This window comes from Dasypus novemcinctus, chromosome 12, assembly GCF_030445035.2.
Source record: "Dasypus novemcinctus isolate mDasNov1 chromosome 12, mDasNov1.1.hap2, whole genome shotgun sequence".
Classification (NCBI taxonomy): domain Eukaryota; kingdom Metazoa; phylum Chordata; class Mammalia; order Cingulata; family Dasypodidae; genus Dasypus; species Dasypus novemcinctus.
In genome coordinates, this window is record NC_080684.1 from 100,107,271 (window position 1) to 100,128,131 (window position 20,861).

General features: G+C 39.0%; 1 protein-coding gene across 19 annotated transcripts in view; it reads left to right on the forward strand.

Moving 5' to 3' along the window:
• The window catches only part of TNRC6B (trinucleotide repeat containing adaptor 6B), a 283,298-nt gene that overhangs the window by 179,213 nt on the left and 83,224 nt on the right, over window positions 1-20,861 (forward strand). The window contains exon 1 of one of the 19 annotated variants that reach the window (XM_071218709.1): window positions 9,970-9,974. The exons of the other annotated variants lie outside the window; for them this stretch is intronic. The gene's annotated coding sequence lies outside the window, so the exon portion shown is untranslated. Of the gene's footprint in view, window positions 1-9,969; window positions 9,975-20,861 lie in introns of those variants that run through there. 19 annotated transcript variants of the gene reach the window in all.

Genomic DNA, 20,861 nt, shown 5'->3' on the forward strand with positions numbered 1-20,861 from the left:
CGGATATCTCAAAAGTTATAGCCCATCCACATCAACATCATGTTCATCTAGCTTTCCTCCATACTCTCTTTGACTTTTCTTCTTTCCCATATTTTCAGTAACATTTTTATCTAACTCACTTTTTAATTTAGTGAGGGAGGGAGTCAGGCTTAGACTATGTCTACGATTATTGTGTTAGGCTTCATGATGAGGCCAAGTACTGTCTTGAATGGGTTTCGGCATTGCAGGTTGGCAGTAGCCTACTAGCAGATTTTGAAAAGTGCTGGTAAGTTGAGTATCAGTCTGTCTGGGTGAGTGTAGTAGAAATTAATTAGGCTGTCCACATTTTTGTTTAACAAACTTAACTGATAGCTCAAAACAAAACACATTTTTGGTCCTAAGTTATTAATGCTTCCCAGCCAGGTGTTAGGACACCCTAGTGCATCATAAAGACCTAACATGTCACAGCATGCCCACTGCCTGGGGTCTGGCTCTCCCCCTTAATGGATTCCCATCAGGGTTGCTTCTGGCTGTATGACCCGCTTTCTTCTTTCCATCAATCCATATCCCACTACTTGCCCTTCCATAACAGAAGTCAGCTTCATGAGCATACTCTTTGCTTCTGCTTTAATCTCTTCCAGGTATGTAATAAAAATGCTGAAAGTGTGCAAGTGTGCAGTGATATAGACACAGTTGGGAAGATGGCTCCCCAGTTTTTTAATGATTACTTTGATAAGTTCTGCCACCTATGGAAAATCTTTAGTTTGAATAAGTTCCATATTTAAGATGAGATTTTGAGACCTGGTATCTTTCTTTCTTTCTTTATGTACTCTTAGGTTCAATGATCACGACAAGTCTCATGTGGTGAGGCCTTCTGCTTCTGCTGGTTTTGTTTTGTTTTGTTTTCATTTCCTGCCACATGGCAGGTGCAGCTGAGAAGTACCTTCAGAAACTGCTGAAAATTGTAGCCCCAGCTCTCCTAAGGGTGCAGTGCTCTAGAAGCCAGTAGGCAGTTAGATGAGAGGTGGGAGGAAAGTGGCTAGTCTCAACTTGGGCCTCCAGCTTGTCTTTTCTTGCCTTTTATAATGTCTACTTCACTTTTTCTTTCCTTCCCCTCTTCCTGCCCAAATAGTATTGCCTTCTTCAGTTGTTCACTTCTCACCTCTCAATAGATGAAAGGAATTAAGGAAGAAAAAACATTTTGTAATGGGAAGTTTTTAGCTCTCACCATCTTTATATGTTGCCATCTCTTTAAATTTTTAGAGGATATGAATATTTTGTTTTGTAATTCATAAGCCATCTGTACTGTATTCAGACTGTGGGTTCTTTGTTGTTTAATTATAAGAGAAAGAGATATAAGGGCAGGAACGTTTTATATGCTTGAGAATTTTGGTCAGTTCTGTACAAAGTAAGACTCGAACTGGGCCATGTGGGTTTGATTCTTTTCCTCCTTGAGGGGTACTGCTGTTTGTGGCCAGGGCCAGTCTTTCTCCAGATTAACCTGCTGCCATTTTGGTTCCCAGGAACTAGGAAAGCCCAGGCAGCATACCCTTACCTGGCTGTTAACCTGCCCTTCTGCTTCCTGGGTCTCTACTGTATTCAAAAAATGCTAGCAAGTGACTAGCTAGAGTAAATTTTATGCCTTGCAAAGCAGTTTGTGACCGGGGTTTTAATGTTTCCACTACTCTTTGTAAGCATGCTGTTTTGCTGAATGATACATGTATGACTGGGGATGGTGGGGGCGGGGGGCTCTCCCTGGCCTCATTGATGCTCTTCTATGAGATTTATTTACTCTGATAACTGCAGAGCTGCCTGAGGCTATCAAGGAGCTCTGCAATTCTTACACCACCTGCTCTTGTTCTCTCTGGGCTACTACTACTTTTTCTATTTTTAATAAGTTGCCAATTACTTGCTTTTGTAGAGATACCAACAGTTCATTGAAAATAGGGAGAGGAAAAATGTAGTTTGAGTCATTTCCATTTCTCTAGTGAAATTACTGATACCAAGGACTCTCATCAGTTATTACTCTGGAAATACTGATAAATTTTTATCTTACTAAAAGGCATGCTCAATTTTACATTTCGAAAACAATATACAACCATGTGGCATAGGGGGCTTTGCCTGGCATACATTAATTTTGACAGTGATGTTAATTTCAGGCGTCTCACAGGTATTCTCTTGATTAGAATGAGCAGTTGTTCCTGACATCTCCAGTGTGGACCACACTGGAATATGTCGAGCCCCCATTTTTTCAGCTGATTGTCTTTGTTTGCATAGGGGAGATGGTCAGCATCTTTTGTGTATTTTCCTCACTGATGTACGCCAAGTGCCTAAAATAGTGCTGGCACTTAGAAGTTCAATAATAAGCAAACAGGTGCAATTAAATAAATAGATGGCCATCACAGTTTATTTGTTAATATAAGGTGAGGCTAAGTTTTTGTGTACCAAGGCTGAAAAGGATTTCTTGGTGTTCACTAGAGGTCAGGAGATTCCTGATATTTTATATACTAATTCTGTGGCTTATATATTAAGAAAAAATTTAGACACATTATTTTAACATAATTGTGGAAAATCAAGAAAGAATTTAGACACACTATATTAACATAATTGCCGAAAATCACCAGATGAGTCAAATTTTGGATTCCCCACAGAAGTAATAATAATAATCAGCCTAGAAGCTTGTAGGATCTGGGTGGGATCCATTACTGAATCTTGAAATTGAGTCATTAATTTGAAAATTGACTGACATTTGAGCCTGGAGAATTTTTAAAAAGTGATTGAATGGTTATCTGAAAGCAAATAGAATTACTAGTCTTATGATATTCTCAGCTTATTATATTATCTGTTTTTAAAATGTAAGTTACTAAAATTGTTGGGTGTTCATCATCCATAGAGTATTTTATTTAAATTTAATAAATTTATTATTTAAATTAATTAGCAAGTTGGAAAAGTAGCTCTGAATCCATAAAGGCAGTATCAATGATTTTTTTTTTTTTTTTTTGAAAATTCTAGCAAATGAATTTGGGAAGCCAAAAGGGATTTTGAGTATTAGGAAAGTCTTGGGTTCTGAGGTTAAGGTGGATTCTATTCTTCTCATCTACAGGGGTCAGACAGTTCACAATAGTATTTAAGAGTTTATGCAGGGGAGCAGATGTAGTTCAAGTAGTTGAGCGCCTGTTTCCCATGTACAAGGTCCCAGGTTCGATCCCCAGTTCCTCCTAAAATCAAACAAAAAAACCAACTGTCACTGGAGAACAGATGTAGCTCAGTGGTTGAGCATGTGCTTCCCATATGTATGAGGTCCTGGGTTCAATCCCCTGTATCTCCTAAAAGAGAGAGGGAGAGAGAATTATGCAATGGAGCTAAGCACTGGTCTCTGTTTCAGAGCTGCTCTCTCCGTGATTCCTTACCTCTTTAATCTCAGTTTCCTCAAGTAGAAAGTGGTTAACAGAGTTTACGTTGGGAGTGTGGAGATTACACCTTTACAGCATTGACATGAGTGAGTTGTAGCTATTACATTATCTGAATTAGTTTCACAAACTTAATGTTGAATAAGATAAACAAGTCAGAGAAAAATGAAATAGTATGATTTCCATTTATAAAATTAAGAAATATATAGAACCAAAATTACATTGTTTAGGTTACAAAGCATTATGTAGTAAAGCACGGAGATGATAAGCATTCAGTTGAGGATGGTGGTTAACTCTTGTACGGTAAGAAGAAATTGGGATTGTAGGAAGGGTACAAGAGGCTTCTGGGTACTGGAGGCCTCCTATTCCCAAGCTAGGTGCTGGGTACATGGGTGCTCGTTTTATTGTTCATGTAAAAGATGACTCTTTTGTATATATTAAATATTGAATAATAAAACTTTAAAATATTACTCCTGAACTTACATTGTTTTTAAGAGTGGAAAAACAAAAATGTTAAGTCTCAATCCAAAAAAGAATTAAAGCACTGAATACTTACTTTTTAATGTATTCAGAATTCTTTGTAAATGCGAGCTGATTGTAACAGGGAGCAGGGAAAGGCTCAGTGATCCTTGTTTGTCTTGTCCCATGAGTTTGGCATGGAGAAGGCTTTGCCACTGCAGATGTATCATTTTGTCTCAAGAGCTGCCTGAAGGGGGTTTTAGCAAAATGTGAAAACAGATTCACATTTTTAGCGAAGCAACAATATGCTTATCTCCTGTTCATTTTATTTTTTCTTGGCATCTAACTAATTGAGCCAGATGGAAAATGTTTCCCACATTAGGTTCTCTTTTAGCATTATCAACCATTTAGTTTCGCTGTCCCTAATCTCCTGTTGATAAGACTTCAAAATGTGAGTAGTTGACTAAGAGAGTCCTTTTTATTTTAGTCAAAGTTGATAGTCTGCTCTTGGGGCAAGCTTGCTTTAGAACATTTACTTTCCCACTGAATTCTCTAGTACAAAAGCTTTTAATGATAGCTTACACCTGCCCCCTTTCTATTCAAATCATATACTTAATAGATAGTAACAACAAAATAAATAAAACGAGCCTTCCTTTCTTCTAGCCTGTCTGGACATGCAGGCATCTGGTTAGCAATTGAAAAAGCCCAATCCTTTTTCTCATCAAAATAGCATGGAAAATTCAACATGAAGCAAAAGGAAAAGAGTTAACTAAATCAAGAACAAGGCCCCTGAGTATCAGGCACATCTAGGTTGAAGCCTCAGCTCTGCTATTAACTATGTATAAAATCTTTGTAATTTACTTATGAGTCTCTGAATCCCAGTTTTCTCATAAAATGGGAATGATAATAGTCCTTTAGTTTAAGGATTAAAGGACTAATACATAAAAGGACATGGGTTGTTACTATAGTTGTTATTCCTGGACTGACCCTAATTTTCATATAAAAAGCAAGGGGTATACCCTCTTGGCCAGCTATCCCTCCCTCACCCCAGGCTTCTGAAGGATGCTTTTTCAAACGTCACACAGGGCTGTCTCTTCCTACTATTGAACTAATTGTGTGACCATGGGCAAATCCCACAAAATCTTTGAGGTGGTTTCTTCATCTATAAAACAAAGATGGCAGTAATTGTGTCACAGGCTGCTGCCCGGATAAATAGTCAAGTGAGATGAGACAGTGGGTATGAAAATGCTCTGTCATCAGATAGAGGCACTGATGAATATTTTCCTTAACTGACACCTAGCACTGGTCCTCTTGCTGAGCAGGCCTGTTAATTTTGCTGGTCAAATGGACAGTCTGATTTTTATAAAATAGCTTTGACAGTACATGGCTTGGACTGTCTTTTTCTTAAAATGGGTAAGGGAGTTTGTGGATCTGTTTCTATTTCCCTATTCCGTGAGAACTGTTAACACTGTGGTCAAAATTTTCCATAATACTTTATATCCATTGCTTTCAGTAAAAAAAAGGTAGATGAGACTAGACTCATTTACATTTCTTAAGGTATACTGTATACCTCTTCCTGCACTGGAGACAATGTGAGAGTCTTAAAAGAAACTAAGAATGTACGGTTGAAAACATTGATACTCATCTTTCCTTTGGTACTCATCTTTCCTAGAACTTAATTCACTTAAGTTATAAGGAAGAGATAATCACTTTATATGCTATGGTTCACTAAGATTTATGTCATCTTTGGATTTGTCCTTTGCCATCTTCTCTCCCTGGATGAACTCATTACTCCCAGGATTGGGGCTACCTTCTTTGTGCACCGTAAGATTCTTGTTACCAGCCCAGCCGCTCCTCTGAAACGTTCGAAACGTTCAAAGGCTTTACACAACATTGCTGTCTGGATGCTGGTACACTTCAGTTTCACCAAGTCCAAAACTGAACTCTTCTCTCTTCTCCTCTCCCAATCCCAAACCTGTGTCTTCCTCCTGTGTGCTCTCTCTTGATTGACATCTCCATCCTTTACCAGTCAGCCATGCCAAACTTGGAAATTATCCTAGGCCAGAAGTTCTCAACCTTGGCACTAGTATATTTTGGGCCAGATAATTGTCGTGGGGGCTGTCCAGTGCATTGTAGGATGTTCAGCAGCATCCTGACTTTTGTCCACTAGATGCCCCCTCAGTTGTGACAATCCAATGTGTCTCCAGATATTGTCAGATGTCTTTCTTTTTCTCTCACTTCCCACATTTAGTCAGCTACCAAGTCCTTTTGATACTGCCTCTTGAATGTCATTCTGAGATTTCTTTTTTTCATTATTCTCACTGTTTGTTTCTTTGTATAGGTTCTTTCCATTGCCTGAACTATTTTATTAGTACTCAGAACACTAGCTGTGTTGAGTACCTGATACCTGTAAGATATAGTGCTTGCTGCTTTACGTATAGCACATGTAATCTTTACCACAAACTTACTGTAGGACTCTGAATTATGAGCAACTGAAACCTAGCTCAAACTTAGAAGCCAGAAGGGGAACTTTTACATGGTCTATGTTACTAGGAAGCCTAGACCCTGACCCATCTCTCTCTCTAGTTTCTAAGAGCTGTGCTTTGCTTTAGACTCTCCCTGCATGACAGCCAGAAGGTACCTAGCAGGTCCAAGCCTACCTTGTCCCTAGAGGTCTCCATCCTGGAGAACGGGAGAAAGGGTATCACTGGGAGACCTCTAGCGGCAGTCCTTGGAAGGGGCTAGTCCCTTGCCTCCGACAAAAATGTGTAGGGCAATACCCTACCTTACATGGAAGGAAACAGAGGCAAGGTGAGCCATATACCTGCCCAAGGTTCCATTGTTGGGGGAGAAGGCGGGGGTGGAGGAGGGCTCTAACTCCAAAGCCACAGCTCTTTCCGTTACAGTGTGCCTCCTCCGGACTCTTCAACCAGCTTTCTTCTCCTGCCAGATAGCCTTCCTTCAAGCCTTAGCTTTCTAAAATGCAAACTCAGGTTGTTTGATTACTTTGCTTAGATTCTCTTCAGTGCTTGCTCAGTAAGATAAAGCCCAAATTCAGCCTGAGAGACAAAGCCCATTATATTGGACGCTGCTTGTCTTACCTTTGGCAGACTTATCTCCTGTCATTTCCCTGCTTGTACTGAGGGCCTCTGTCCCCCACTGTTCAAAACTTTTCATGCCTTTGCTTCTTTCCTTAGTCTAATGGAATGGTCAAGATCTGTGTTTGACTCTTCGCTCTACCACCTACTAGCTCTTTGACCTTGAACCTTGCCTGGAATGCCCTTTACCCACTGTGTCTCCATAACTGAAGCCTGCTTTTTAAGACAGTAAATATGGCCTTTGCTGAGCCTTTGGTCTCTACCCTCTTCACCACTCCATTCTTAGCCTCTATATGTACTGCTGTTAGCACTTTCATTCATATCCTCTTTGCCAGCATTTTATTATTTTTTTGAAAGCGTACCTTTGGAAACAGATTAGTTTGGAATTTTTGTGGCCTTTGGGTCTGGACACAGGCCAGGGTTGAAGTCTCTGTACTGGCTTTCTACTTGATTCCAGCATGCATAAGTTTCTTCTATAGCTAGGCAGCTTTGCTTTGGCCTTTATGACTTGGCCTCCACCAGTGGGGTGTTTCTAATTTCTTTTTCACATAGCCTTAAGCAGCACTGTTGACTAGAACTTTATAGGATGATGGAAATACTCCATATCTGTGCTAATACAGTAGCTGTTAGCTACATATGACTTCCAAGCACTGGTGTAACTGAAGAATGAATTTTATTTCATTGTAGTTTATCTAAATCGCCACATGTAGCTAGTGGCTGCCATATTGGATAGATCAGATATTATCTGTTCATACTAGCCTAACCTTTACTGTTGGGTGAGACTTCATGTCTTCTTTAATTTGTAACTTCTGGTATTCAACTTCCTCTCTTTTATAGCCAACTGTGATGTGTGCCTCAAGCCTGCTGCATCTGGAATAAACTTGTATTGAAATTGAATAAAGTAGATCTCTCTTTTATCTGGATGTTTGTTCAGTAATAATCTCTTGTACAGAAATGACTTGTTTTGATTAATTGTGGAACATTGCTAAAGAAATTTTAGTTATTTTGTCAATTCTAATATCCTTTTTTTTTTTTTTTTTTTGAGATTGCAATCACTGAGTTTATGGTGATTTAACATTGATTCAGTTTTATTGGTGTTGGCTTTTCTTCTTGGTGTTTCTTTTAATTGCTGGTGCCCCAGATTTTGAAAAGTCATTTCTGGAGGTAGAAGTAACTTTGTGATTGTGAGTGGCACACACTGTGCTCGGGTCACACAGACCTTCTTGCTATGCCTTACAGCAAGTTTGTTCTCACCATGCTCTTCTCTCTCCCTAGATTGCTCCTCCCAAATAGCTTAAAACAAACAGAAAAAAAAACCCCAGTTATTGTCAATTCTCCTCAAAAGCCCTCCTTGAACTGTACCCAAAAGAACCCATTCTCTGCCCTCTCCTTGTTCTATCCCTTTACTCTGCCTGGTTTATTTTCTTCATAGTATTGATAAGTACTTAAAGTATATTTTTCATTAGTCTGTTTGTGTAATGTCCATTTTCCCTTACTGGAATGTAAGCTGCCCCATTTCTGTCTTGTTCTCCTATATCCTGCATACTCACAACAAGGCATGACATATAGGGTGCACTAAGTGAATGAATGAAAGAAAAAACATTTATGACGGAAGGAGACCCCTTTTGTTTAAAAAAAAATCATATGTAAGCCTAGGAAATTTATTAGGAACAAACTGTGATAAAGCTCACAACTGACCTCAGTGAGCATTGCTACCACAGTAGATGAAGGGTAGAGCTTTTACAGGCGAGCATTTTTTTTTCTCCCCTCCCCCCGAGTTGTCTGCTCTCTGTGTCCATTCGCTGTGTGTTCTTCTGTGTCCGCTTGTATTCTTGTCGGTGGCACCGGGAATCTCTCTTTTTGTTGCATCATCTTGCTGTGTCAGCTCTTGGTGTGTGTGGCGCCACTCCCGGGCAGGCTGCATGTTTTTCACGTGGGGCGGCTCTCTACACGGGGTGTGCTCCTTGCGCTTGGGGCTCCTCTACGCAGGGGACACCCCTGCTTGGCACGGAACTCCTTGCATGCATCAGCACTGCGCGTGGGCCAGCTCACCGCACGGGTCAGGAGGCCCTGGGTTTGAACCCTGGACCTCCCATGGTGTGTGTAGGCAGATGCTCTATCTGTTGAGCCAAATCCGCTTCCCTATAGGCGGCATTTAATGTGTTCTAGCTTGAATACTGTAGCCTTCTGAACTCTAAATCCATGCTGGTTACTTGTGTGTTATAGAATGTGTAGTAGGGAATCCTTGATGAAACAACATTCTGGTTCAGTTCCCCAAACCCTTGAGAGCCATCCAGGGAGAGGCCACAGGGGTCCTGGAGCTGAAGCAAGAATTCTGATGTGGCCAGGACTAGATTTAAGTCATGGCAGTGGGTATGGGGTATATGGAGTTGCATTTTCTAACCCCATTGAGAGAGGGCATGGAGGTTTGAGGAGCCACCCCCTCCAACGCTCCCCCCTCCACACACACACACAACCTACTAGGGAGCTTCTGTTGACTTTAGAAGGACTTGAAGAGTGAGGAGAGGACTATTTGAATCTACCCTACTGAAGGCAGTAAATAGTTGTTCAAGCAGGTGTGTGTGTGTGTATATGTGTGTGTGTGTGCTCTGTTCAAGTATTTGCTAAATCATTTTATCTTCCTAGAAATTTTTAAAATCTTTTGGTTAGTGCTTTTTAAGGTTCAGTTTTGGTTTTCAGTGTCTCATTTCCCTTCTCCTTCCTTGGTTTTTGTTGTTGTTGTTGTTTTTTAAAGCAAGAAATGCACACACAACAGTGGAAAACTTAACTGTGGAAACTCAGATTTGGCCCAAAAGAATTGGCAAGTGCTGTGAATGTGCTTTTCTTTCTTCACTCGACTTTCCCTTTTAAAGCTTTTGTTTTAGGAAAGAGGAAATTGGTGTGTTTGGAGAACAGTTGTTAGTTTTCAAGACTGGACTTGGTCTAATTTGGTAAGGGCCCAGAGCATGTCAAATAAAATGAGTGAAAAAGGTAAAGCTAAAGCAGACATGTAGGGGGAAAGCAAACAACTGTAAATTTTAACCAAAAGCCCCACCTAACATAGTTTTAGCAAGAAGGCTTGGCTGTTTCTGGGAAGCTTTTGGTTTCCTGATGAAGGTGGCATTCCCATCCCTGCCCCCCCTTTCCACTTGTACTATTGATACCTGCAGCAGTCCTTCTCCTTGGATCTAGACACTTGAGCCAGGCTATCATGAGGAAGGTTCTAGTTCTTTCACCATTCCCTGTAAAACAACATGGCAGGTAGTTGTTTAGAATGTTAGTTAGAATTAGGTGGTTGCTTGGAGCGTGGAGTCCAAATAAGGGGTGGTTTAACTGAAGGATCTTAATGGCTTGTGTACTGAAGTTAAGCTCTCCTGGCCCATCTGTCTTTTTTATTTTTAAGATGTATTTAATTTATTTATTTCACCCCACCCCCTCATTGTTTGCAATTGCTGTGTCTGTTCATTGTGTGCGTGTATTTTATTTAGGAGGCACTGGGAACTGAACCTGGGACCTCCCATGTAGGAAGGAAGCACCTAATCACTTTAGCCACCTCCGCTCCCTGCTCTGTTGTGTCTCTCATTGTGTTTTCCTCTGTGTGTCTCTTGTTGCATCATCTTGTTGCAGCATCTCACTGTGCCAGCCTGTCACGTCAGCTCGCTGTTTTGCTCATCTTCTTTAGGAGGTACTGGGAACCAAACCCAGCCTCCCTTATGGTAGGCAAGAACTCAGTCACTTGAGCCACATCAGCTTCCCCTGGTCCATCTGTCTCTTTTTCCATTTTAAGGTGTAGCAGAAAGGGAAGATGACTCATACTTAATAATGGGACACTCTCATCCCTAGGAGAAGTTGGAGACACCAACAAATTCTTGCTGTTTGGACAGCATTCTGTCTTCATGCTGTGTCATAGCCCCCCAAGGAGATAAATTTAAGGAATCCCTGAAACCTTATCTATCCATTTACAGCTTCTTGCCATGGATGGTTTAGTTTAATCATGGCTGATCTGGGACAGCCTGTTATCTTCATGTTTGGGGGCTACTGTACAGTTTCCTCTGTGTACCACTATATAAAATGCTGAGGTGTCGGGAAAGAAAGAGTTTATAGGGGCATGGAAAGGAGAAGGGGCCGTTTCTCGGAGGTGGGGAGATGTATGAGTCAGAGAAGCAGAGAGGAATGGGACTTACTTTGCGGGAATGGAAGATTTCCTCTGAGAAATCCTAGAACTCCCGCAGGAAGCTCAGCAGGGTCTTTCTTCTGAATTCAGGATTCCTTTACTTTCTCCACCACTCATTTGACTTTCAGATCCATTTTATATTCAAATAAATTGGGTTCTCTTATTTTGTATTTTTTTATTTTTGAGATAATTTTAGATTCACATGCAGTTGTAAGAAATAATATCTGTATGGCTAAGAAGAAGGGTATACTGGGTCTTAACAGCCACTTAGATTTTCCCTCTGTGAGGTGAGCAGTATCATTAGTTTTTTATGCTTTCTTTCAGAATCTCTTTTCATTTATATAGAATTATATGTAAGTCCCTGCTTTTTCCTATGCACATGATAGGATAATCCATGTACTTTTTTATCTTGCTTTTTAAATTTAATAATATATCTTGAAGATGTATTTTCATCAGTATATCAAGAGCTTCCTCCATCTTTTATTTATTTATTTATTTTTAAGATTTATTTATTTCTCTCCCCTTCTCCCCCAGTTGTCTGCTCTCTGTGTCCATTCACTGTGTGTTCTTCTGTGACCGCTTCTATCCTTATCAGCCGCACCCGGAATCTGTTTCTTTTTGTTGCGTCATCTTGTTGTGTCAGATCTCCATGTGTGCTGCACCATTCTTGGACAGGCTGCACTTTCTTTCGCACTGGGCGGCTCTCCTTACGGAGTACACTCCTTGCACGTGGGGCTCCCTTACACGGGGACACCCCTGCGTGGCAGGGCACTCTTTGCGCACATCAGCACTGCGCATGGGCCAGCTCCACACGGGTCAGGGAGGCCCAGGGTTTGAACTGTGGACTGCCCATGTGGTAGATGGATGACCTAACCACTCACTGGGCCAAGTCCGCTTCCCCCTCCTCCCCCCCATACCTTTGACAGCATGGTTGTCTTTCCAGATTTTATTTTTGCCTGTTTGGTAAGTGAAAAGTGATATCTCAGTATAGTTTTAATATGCTATTCCTTATACGGAACACAAATGAGCATCTTTTCATATGTTTTTGTTTTTGTATTTTAAAGATTTCTTTTATTTATTTATCTCTCCCTACCCCCTCATTGTTTGCGCTTGCTATGTCTGTTCATCTTTGTTCCCTTAGGAGGCACCAGAAACCGAGCCCTGGACCTCCGATGTGGGAGGGAGGTGCCTAATCGCTTAAAGCCACCTCCATTTCCTGCTTTTGTTGTGTCTTTCATTATGTTTTTCTTTGTGTCTCTTGTTGTGTCATCTTGTCACATCAGCTCAGTGCTCCTGCCCATCACACCAGCTTGCAGTCCTGCTCATCTTCTTTAGGAGGCACTGGGAACCTCTGCTCCCTGCTTTGTTGTGTTTCTCATTATGTTTTTCTTCTTGTGTCTCTTGTTGTATCAGCTTGCCATGCCTGCCCATCATGCCAGCTTGTTATCTTCTTTAGGAGGCACCAGGAACCAAACCATGGACCTCCCATGCAGGAGCCCAATGGCTTGAGTCCACATCCACTTCCCTCTTTTCCTATGTTCTAAGCTCTTTATTTCCTTCTTTGTCTGTTCATTTCCTTCACCCATTTTTCTATTGGATGGTTAGCCTTTTCCTTGTTGATTTATAGGAGCTCTTTATGTATTATGGAACTTAGCTCTCTGTGATATAATTGCAATTTTTCCCAGCAAATATTAACTTTTCCTGGTAAGTTTTGTCATAATATTTTTTTTATAGTCAGATAAAGTGATTTGTTTATGACTTCAGAATCAGTATAATTTTCTCTCTAGAATATGAGAAAGGAAAATTATCCAGTTCTGCTTTAGTGGTTTCTTTTTCTTTTTTCTTTTGTTTGTTCTTTCTGTCTGTCTACCTTAACATTTCAATCTTTCCTCCATTTGGAGTTTATTTTCATATAAGGTGTGCAGTATGGATCTGTGTTCCTATAGAAGGTGGTTCTTGAACACCTTCTCAGAAAAAGGTATGTGTCTCATACCTTTTTGTATTCCCCTAGCTCCTTCCCTAGTGCATTATACATAATAGGTGTTTTTGGAGGAGGAGGAGGGTACTGCTGCCAGATGCAGCAGCCGCCATATTTACTATGCGCTGGATTTTGTTAGGTGCTTTCTATCTGCTGCATCTAATCAGCACAATCACTTTCTCAAGATAAATAGTATAATCCCCATTTACAGGTAGAGAAACTTACTTAGATAACTTGCCCAAATTGCAATCATTAGTGTCAGAGATACATACAATTTGGACTTAAAATATGTCAGACTCCAAAGCCTCTGCTTTTTGTCTTTACTACAGTGTAGAAGGGGAGCACCTAGGTGAAGAGAGGAGCCTGTTTGTCATAATGGACCATACTCGGGTCTGAGATGTGGGAAATGGAATCAAAAGAACTTTGAAGGTGTTGGAAATTGAGGGTCCAGGAACACAAAGAAATTCTGCATGTATTCATTTAATAGAATCCCTAGACTCGTGGCATATAGAAAGTATACTTCTCAGCTAAAAGGAAAAAAATAGATCCTCATGATAGCTTGTTTAGAGAAATATCTGCCCAGAAAAGAAACATATTTACACATAGCTGCTGCTGAGATTATCTGTTAAAGATCACAGTAGTAGCTTATTCATAAAACATTTCCCCCAGATTACCTAAGTAAAAATTAGATGCAAAAATTATGTGAAATGTAGAGGCTTGAATATCATTTTGAATGAAGTTAAGCATCCTATATCTGATCCTGAAGAATTAAATACAGGTAAATGTGGCCCTGGTTGTTACCAAAAGGCTGTATGTAAGTCATTTTAAATTTTGAGTAATAGCCCACTGATGTATAATTATTTAGTTGAAGATTTTGTGTCTTGTAAGTTCATAAGTTAACTTTACTCTATAGTTGGTTAATTATTAATATTAAACATGCTTATTTTTTAGAAATACACATTTTCTTCAAAGTAATTTAGTTATTATTATTCAGCTTACTAAATTTAAATGGCAACTGCTGGTACACAAAACACTCCTTTCCATTTTTATTTTTCTGAAAATAGAGCACAAATTAAGGGTATTGAGAAGTAGGGTACGACTGTCACCTATGGAATCCTGAATTTAGAGTTGATTCATTGGCTCATTTGCTCAATACTAAGATAAGTGTCACAAATAGCACTCTTTCTCAGATGATTTCCAGAATTAGAGTAAAAGGTGCAAACTTAATAAAATGGTAGTGATACAATATAATCAGGAAACTTACACTGTGCCTGTCTCACTCACTGTTTACAGTAGATGCTGTGTGATCTCTGAGGAAAGTCCAAATCTCTTTCATTTAATTTCTGATATAAAACGCTTGATTTTTTTCCTTAATGCACAGATCTAAAAAGGTATGGAAAAATCACATTCCTCAGTGGACCACATTATGAGAAGACCTCTCACATCTCTTACATCTTCCTTGCCTCTTTGTCATGCCTACGCATCAGCCCAAGTTGACATGTGGTCAGAGGAGAGCCAACTGTATCATTTGAATTCTCTCCTTTTCATTACTTAAATTTGAGTAGTGCTTTTAAAGATTTTCATGTACATTATTTAACCCCATTTCTCACGTTTGAAAATGCAACCCTTAGAGAAAAAGTGGCTTGGTCAGTGAGAAAGGAGAAGGGTCCAGAGGCTGAGGGTTGGGTTCCCAGTTGAGCCTGTACCTTCCCAGCTCTCTTTCCACGTGTGGGCTGGCAGGAGACCTCTCAGAACCTACTGGTTTCTCCACTGGGAGTGCATAAACAGGGATCTGAACTCAAACTAAGGCATCCAAATAAGCATCTTCCTCTGAGATCCTGGTCGATGTATTTAAAGCACTTCAGATCTTTTTGATGTCCTGGCCACTGAGCTCCTGCCTGATGAATTTGGATATTCCCCAGGCATATGCCACTGCTTTAATTGCTTTAAAATGGCCTTTAGTTGAGTTTCAGCTTACTGTTGGATTGCTAACAATCTTACTAATTTCAAAGGTCAGTTATTATTTATGATTTTATTATAAAATAATGGTGTTGGACCACATGTGGAGGCAGGCAAAGAAGAAAATAAAAGCAGCAACATAAAAACAAGAGTCTAAATGCTTGTGAAAGCAACCCTGCTAATCTACTATGTTTTCTGTTCTCTTAAATAATGTTTGCCTCAGAACTGTGAATTCTGATTGATAAACTTTCTTTTCTGCTGAGGAACCATATTTCATCACTACTTTGAGTAGTCAGAGTAGACTCTTCTTGATTTTCTTCTCGGTTTCTTTGCTGTAGAATGCTAAGGGTAGAGTGCTTCTCTGAATTTTGTGGTTTGTCTGACCTTTAAGGTTTAAACATAGTTTTTAGTGGTTCCGGGATATAAATATTAGAGTATGTGGTACAGCTGTCATCATGATGCTGTTACCTTAGTCAGTTTGGATAGTTGTAGAATGACTTATAATTTCATGCTCTCTTTAGGAACCTGGCATATTAATTGTAGTGTTTGGGAAAGTACTTTCCAGGAGTAAAATGTAAGGTGGTGATATTTTAACAAAGATTTGTTCACTGAATCACAGCACTTTAAAACCTAAGGGGCCATTTGAGGTTGAAGAAGCTTATTTTAAAGTAAGCAAAATGACAAGAATGGTTGAAATTTTAGCAGTTTTGATAGAGAGTGTAATAGGTATTACCAATTGAAACTTCCAGAAAAATCCATTGACGATGCTGGTAGTTTATAGTGGTCCATAGAGTTAAAGCAGTGAGTTGTAAGGGGTAAAGGTTTAAACATTCAGAAGTTTGCGTTATTAAGCTCTCTTTCGTTTAAAAATGAAACTTTGCACCCAACATAGGAACATTATTCATGCAGAAGCTCAAATTTAAAGATTTGCGAGGGAATGGTGTACATACCCTGGGTAAAATTTCAGCTAGTAAAGAGACTGCACTTAAGAGATGTATAAGTCACAGTTCTGGTGGGAAAAGAAAGGCCATTCTAAATATGGCAGAATTTTCCCTTTTTAAATTTCCTTTTATCACCTTACTGTGAGGTATAATTGACACTATTATATGAAAATGTTTTAAGTGTAAAATTTGATAAATTTTTTAATATGTATACAGAAGATATTTGCTTCACCCCTGAAATCTCCTTGTGCTCCTCTTTACCACCTCTCCCCACCCCTCCCCCAACCCTAGATAACCCCTGGTCTGCTTTCTGTCACTATAGGCTAGTTTGCATTTTGTAGCCTCACACAGTAGATACCCTTTTTTTAAATCTGTTTTCTTTCTACCTCACGATTTTGTGGTTTATTCATGTCATGTGTATCAGTAGTTCATTCCTTTTATTGCTGCATAGTTTTCTGTTGTATCATATGCCTTGATATAGCCATTACCTAGTGATGCATATTTCTTAGTTTCCAGTTTTAAAAGCTATTAGAAATAAAGCTGCTATGAATATTCATTTAGAAGTCTTTGTATGTATGCATGCTTTCATTTCTCTAGGGTAAATGCCTAGGAGTGGGGTAACTGGGTCATAGGGTAGATAGGTGTGTGCTTGACTTTTTAAGAAACTGGCAAACTTTTCTAAAGTGGTTGTACCATTTTACATTCCCACCAGGAGAAAGTTCCAGTTGCTCCACCACTTGGTGTGGTCAGTTTTTATAATTTGGGATAATTGCTAGCATGTGTACCTGAAGTAACACCTCATTGTGGCTTTTATTTATTTTTCCCTAAGGACTGATGGCGTTGAGCATCATTTTATGTGCTTATTTACCATTTGTATATCTTCTTGAGTGAAGTGTTTGTTCACATCTTTTGCCCATTTTAAAAATTGAGTTTTCTTATTACTGAGTTTTGAGAGCTCTGCATGTGTTCTAGATACCAGTTCTTTATCAGGTAAGTCATTTGTGCATATTTCCTCCCAGTCTGTTGGCTTATCTTTCTACTTCGGTAACAGTGTTTTCTGAAGAGCAGTTCTTAATATTGATGAGCCCAATTTATCATTTTTGTCTTTTATGGATTGCACTTTTGGTGTTATATGTAAGAAATATTTCCCCAACCCAAGGTCACAAAGATTTTTATGTTTTCTTTTAAAAGTTCTATAGCTTTAGGTATTACATTTTGGTCTATTGTCCATTTCGAGTACATTTTCATAAATAATGCAAGGTATGGGTTAAAGTTCATTACTTTGCCTATGGCTATCCAGTTGTTCCAGCACTATTTGTATAAAGACTATCCTTTCTTCACTGAATTGCCTTTGCACCTATTTCAAAAGTCAGTTGTCTATATGGATGGGTCTGTTTTTGGACTTTATTCTCACTGTTCTTTTTGTCTCTTGATGCCAATGTAACATCATCTTAATTACTAGCTCTGTAATAATCCTTGGTGTTAGGTAGTGTAAGTCCTTCAACTTTTTTTTTTTTTTTTAAGTTGTAGGCTGGGACTGTATAATCGACATGATTTTTCTGTAAACCTACAACTGCTAAAAATAAAAAGAAGTCAGCTATTCTGGGTCCTTTGCATTTCTGTCTACATTTTAGAATCAGTTTATCTACATTTTAGAATCAGTTTAGAATCAGCTTACCAGTTAACAGATAAAAGTCCTGCTGGTATTTCAGTAAGGATTGTCTTGAATCTATAAATTAACTTGAGGAGAATTGACACCTTTTTTTAAAAAGCAGTTTTGTTTAGATATCTTCACATGCCATACAATCTATCCATATCCTAAAAGCATTAGCTTTTAGTATAATCACAATGTTGTACGTTCATCACCACAAAAAATTTTAGAACAGTTTCATTACTCTAAAAAGAAAATCTCTGTACTCCCTACTAGTCATCAATACCTCTATCCAGTTGATTAATATTTACAGTTTATGTAAATAGAATTATACAGTATGTTGTACTTTGTGTGTGGTTTCTTTCACTTAGTATAATGTGGGGTTTTTTTGTTTGTTTGTTTTTGCCTGATATTAGCACCTTGTAACATTAACATACATTTTTGTTCAGTTTCAGAGAAAAGCAGTCTTATATATGCAGTATCACCCATATTCCCATTTCACATGAGGTTTTACAATGCTATACAGTCCCATGTTACATTTTTTTATCTTTCTTTTTCAGTAATGTACATGACCTTAGACTTTCTCGTTCAACCATTGTCATGCCCACATACTAGCACTGCTAGTTGTAACCATTATGTTGTCCTTTCACCTTTTCTATTCATTTCCAAAGAGGATTGACATCTTAACATTATTGAATATTCTGATCCATGAACACAGTGTATCTCTCTCTATTTAGGTTTTTAAAATTTCTCTCAGCAGTATTTCATAGTTTTCAGTATATAGGTCCTACACATTTTTGTCAGATTTCTCCTATTAATTTTTTTATGCTATTGTAAGTGGTATTTTTACTGAAATTTCAATTTCTGATTGTTCGTTGCTAGTATGTAGAAATGTAATTGACTTTAAAAAATTTTTTTTGAAGAAATTTTAGATTACATAAATGTTAAAATTGACTTTTATATATTCTATTATCTTTCAACCTTGCTAAACTCATTTATTAGTTCTGGTAGCTTATTTTTGTGCAATCCGCTGGATTTTCCAAGAGGGAAGTGTTTTAATATAAGCATTAAAGGCTTCCATAACCATTAGAAAGTCTGGAGGAAAAAAGTTCAGAGAGGCCACAGTTCACTGTTGATGAACTTAGAGTGTTTGCTTCCCACAGAAGCCGTGGTGTCGGCTATCTGTAGTTCCAGTATGGCTGTAGCTCATCTGGAAACTGTTGCAAAAGTGGAAACTCCTATCATCTATTGCCTATGTATCTGTTTTCAACTGTTTCTGGAGAATTTTGGCTTCTTTTCTGCCTTCCATATCTCAAGTGGGTGCCTCTCACTGGTAGCCTCTAACCTGGAACCAGATGGGGAAAGGGATTCTGGGAAATATAGCTCCAGGCATTTCCTCAGACTATAGGCAAGACAGTAAGGCAGGGATGATGCCACATTGACATTTTGACACAGACGTACATTTATGGTCCTATGCACTATAGTGGAAAAACGACTTAGCATTACTGTGAAAACAATAGGGATGTTATGTGACTATAATTTCCAAGAAAGTGAATGGGCTATATGATAGTATTGACAGTGGGATATAAGTCATCTGGGACCAGGAAGTGGCAGGTCCACTCTATTTGATGCTGCCTCACCCAATTTTGGGAAGAGTATAGACAAACTGGGACATGTTTAGTAGCTAGGGACTCCAGTGGTGAGGGGATGGAAAACCTTGTCATGTGTGGAAGTGTTCGTGGGAACTGAGAATGTCGCAGAGATGCATGATGGATGACTGCAAATATTTAGAAGATTTGTTCTGTGGAATCTGAAAAGGAATGTTTAGGACCACTGGATGGAAACCATAAGGAGACAGTTTCCAGAGCAATATAAAGAACTTCCTTCACAGCTGCACTAAGACTGAATGAAGGCCACATAAGGTCATGAGTTTCTTTTGTTAGAGATTGCTGGGTGTCAGGCAGGAGGATATAAGTCATGAAATGAAGGGTTTTAAATTAGATGTTCCTCAAACACCATTCTAACTCTGAAATTCTTTGCAGGGAAAGTTCCCAAATTATTGGGTACAACTTGCCCCACGAAATTTCTGAAAGTGAAAACCTGTTCTCTCAAGTATATTATCACACTTTATTTGATTTGAGTAATTCCAAACAAGCCATTTCCTTGTATGTGCCTCAAAATATGGAAAGTGGGGATTCATGAAAAGCCTACAGGCATGCCTGCAGAAACCTTATTACCATATTTCATTAGTTCTGAGACTCACATTCTTTTACAGATTTGACCCTCTGAAATCTGAATGCTCCCTATAACTGTTGGCACCCTTCAGCTGTGCCTTACTTGCTTTCATTCAGGTGGCAGTTGTCCTTGACGGCTAGTGCACAGATTTGAGTTTAACTATTCTTAATGCCGTCATTTCAGTGGAATTACATAGTTGGTGCTACATAAGTTGTTTGTCTTTAAAAATAGCCTTATAAAGTTTACACTGTAATTCAGCATTGAAACACAGGATTAATGAGGCATAAGTTTGATATTAATGAGGTCAATATTTGTCCTTGGAGAAATCACTACAATTCCATATTTTCTTGGAAATAACCAAGTACGTTACACCTGTGCTACTCAAAGTAAGGTCCAGGGACCATCAGCATCGGGTTGGAGCTTGTTAGAAACGAGAATTAATTTTAGGTTCCCGAATTAGACATTACATTTTAACAAGATCCTCATTCAAGTTGGAGAAACTCAGCCTGGAAAAGGAAGAAAACCCCTATGTAGAAGCTATGTTATGTTTTGTTTACTGACATGTGAAAGGATTGCATTTGATACAACAGAAGACAGAGGAAATTTCTACAACCTTCTAAATTAATGAAAAATGCTTTTACCTTAATTTTTTTTTTTTTTTTTTTTTTGAGGTACCAGGGGCTAGGGATTGAACCTGGGACCTCGTATGTGGGAAGCCAGTGCTTAACCACTGAGCAACATCAGCTTCCCTGACTTATTTTTCATTTGTTTTTCTTGTTCATTTTTGGGGTTTTTTTTTTTTCCCCCAGGAGGCATGGGAACCGAACCCAGGACCTCCCAAGTGGGAAGTGGAAGCTCAAGAGGCTGAACTCCCCTTACCTTAATTTTTCTAGGTTTAATGTTATTGTTTCCTTCCTATGAGCCACTCAGTCTCTGAATGACTTTTATGCCTCAGTGCTGTTTGGTCTCGTGCAAAT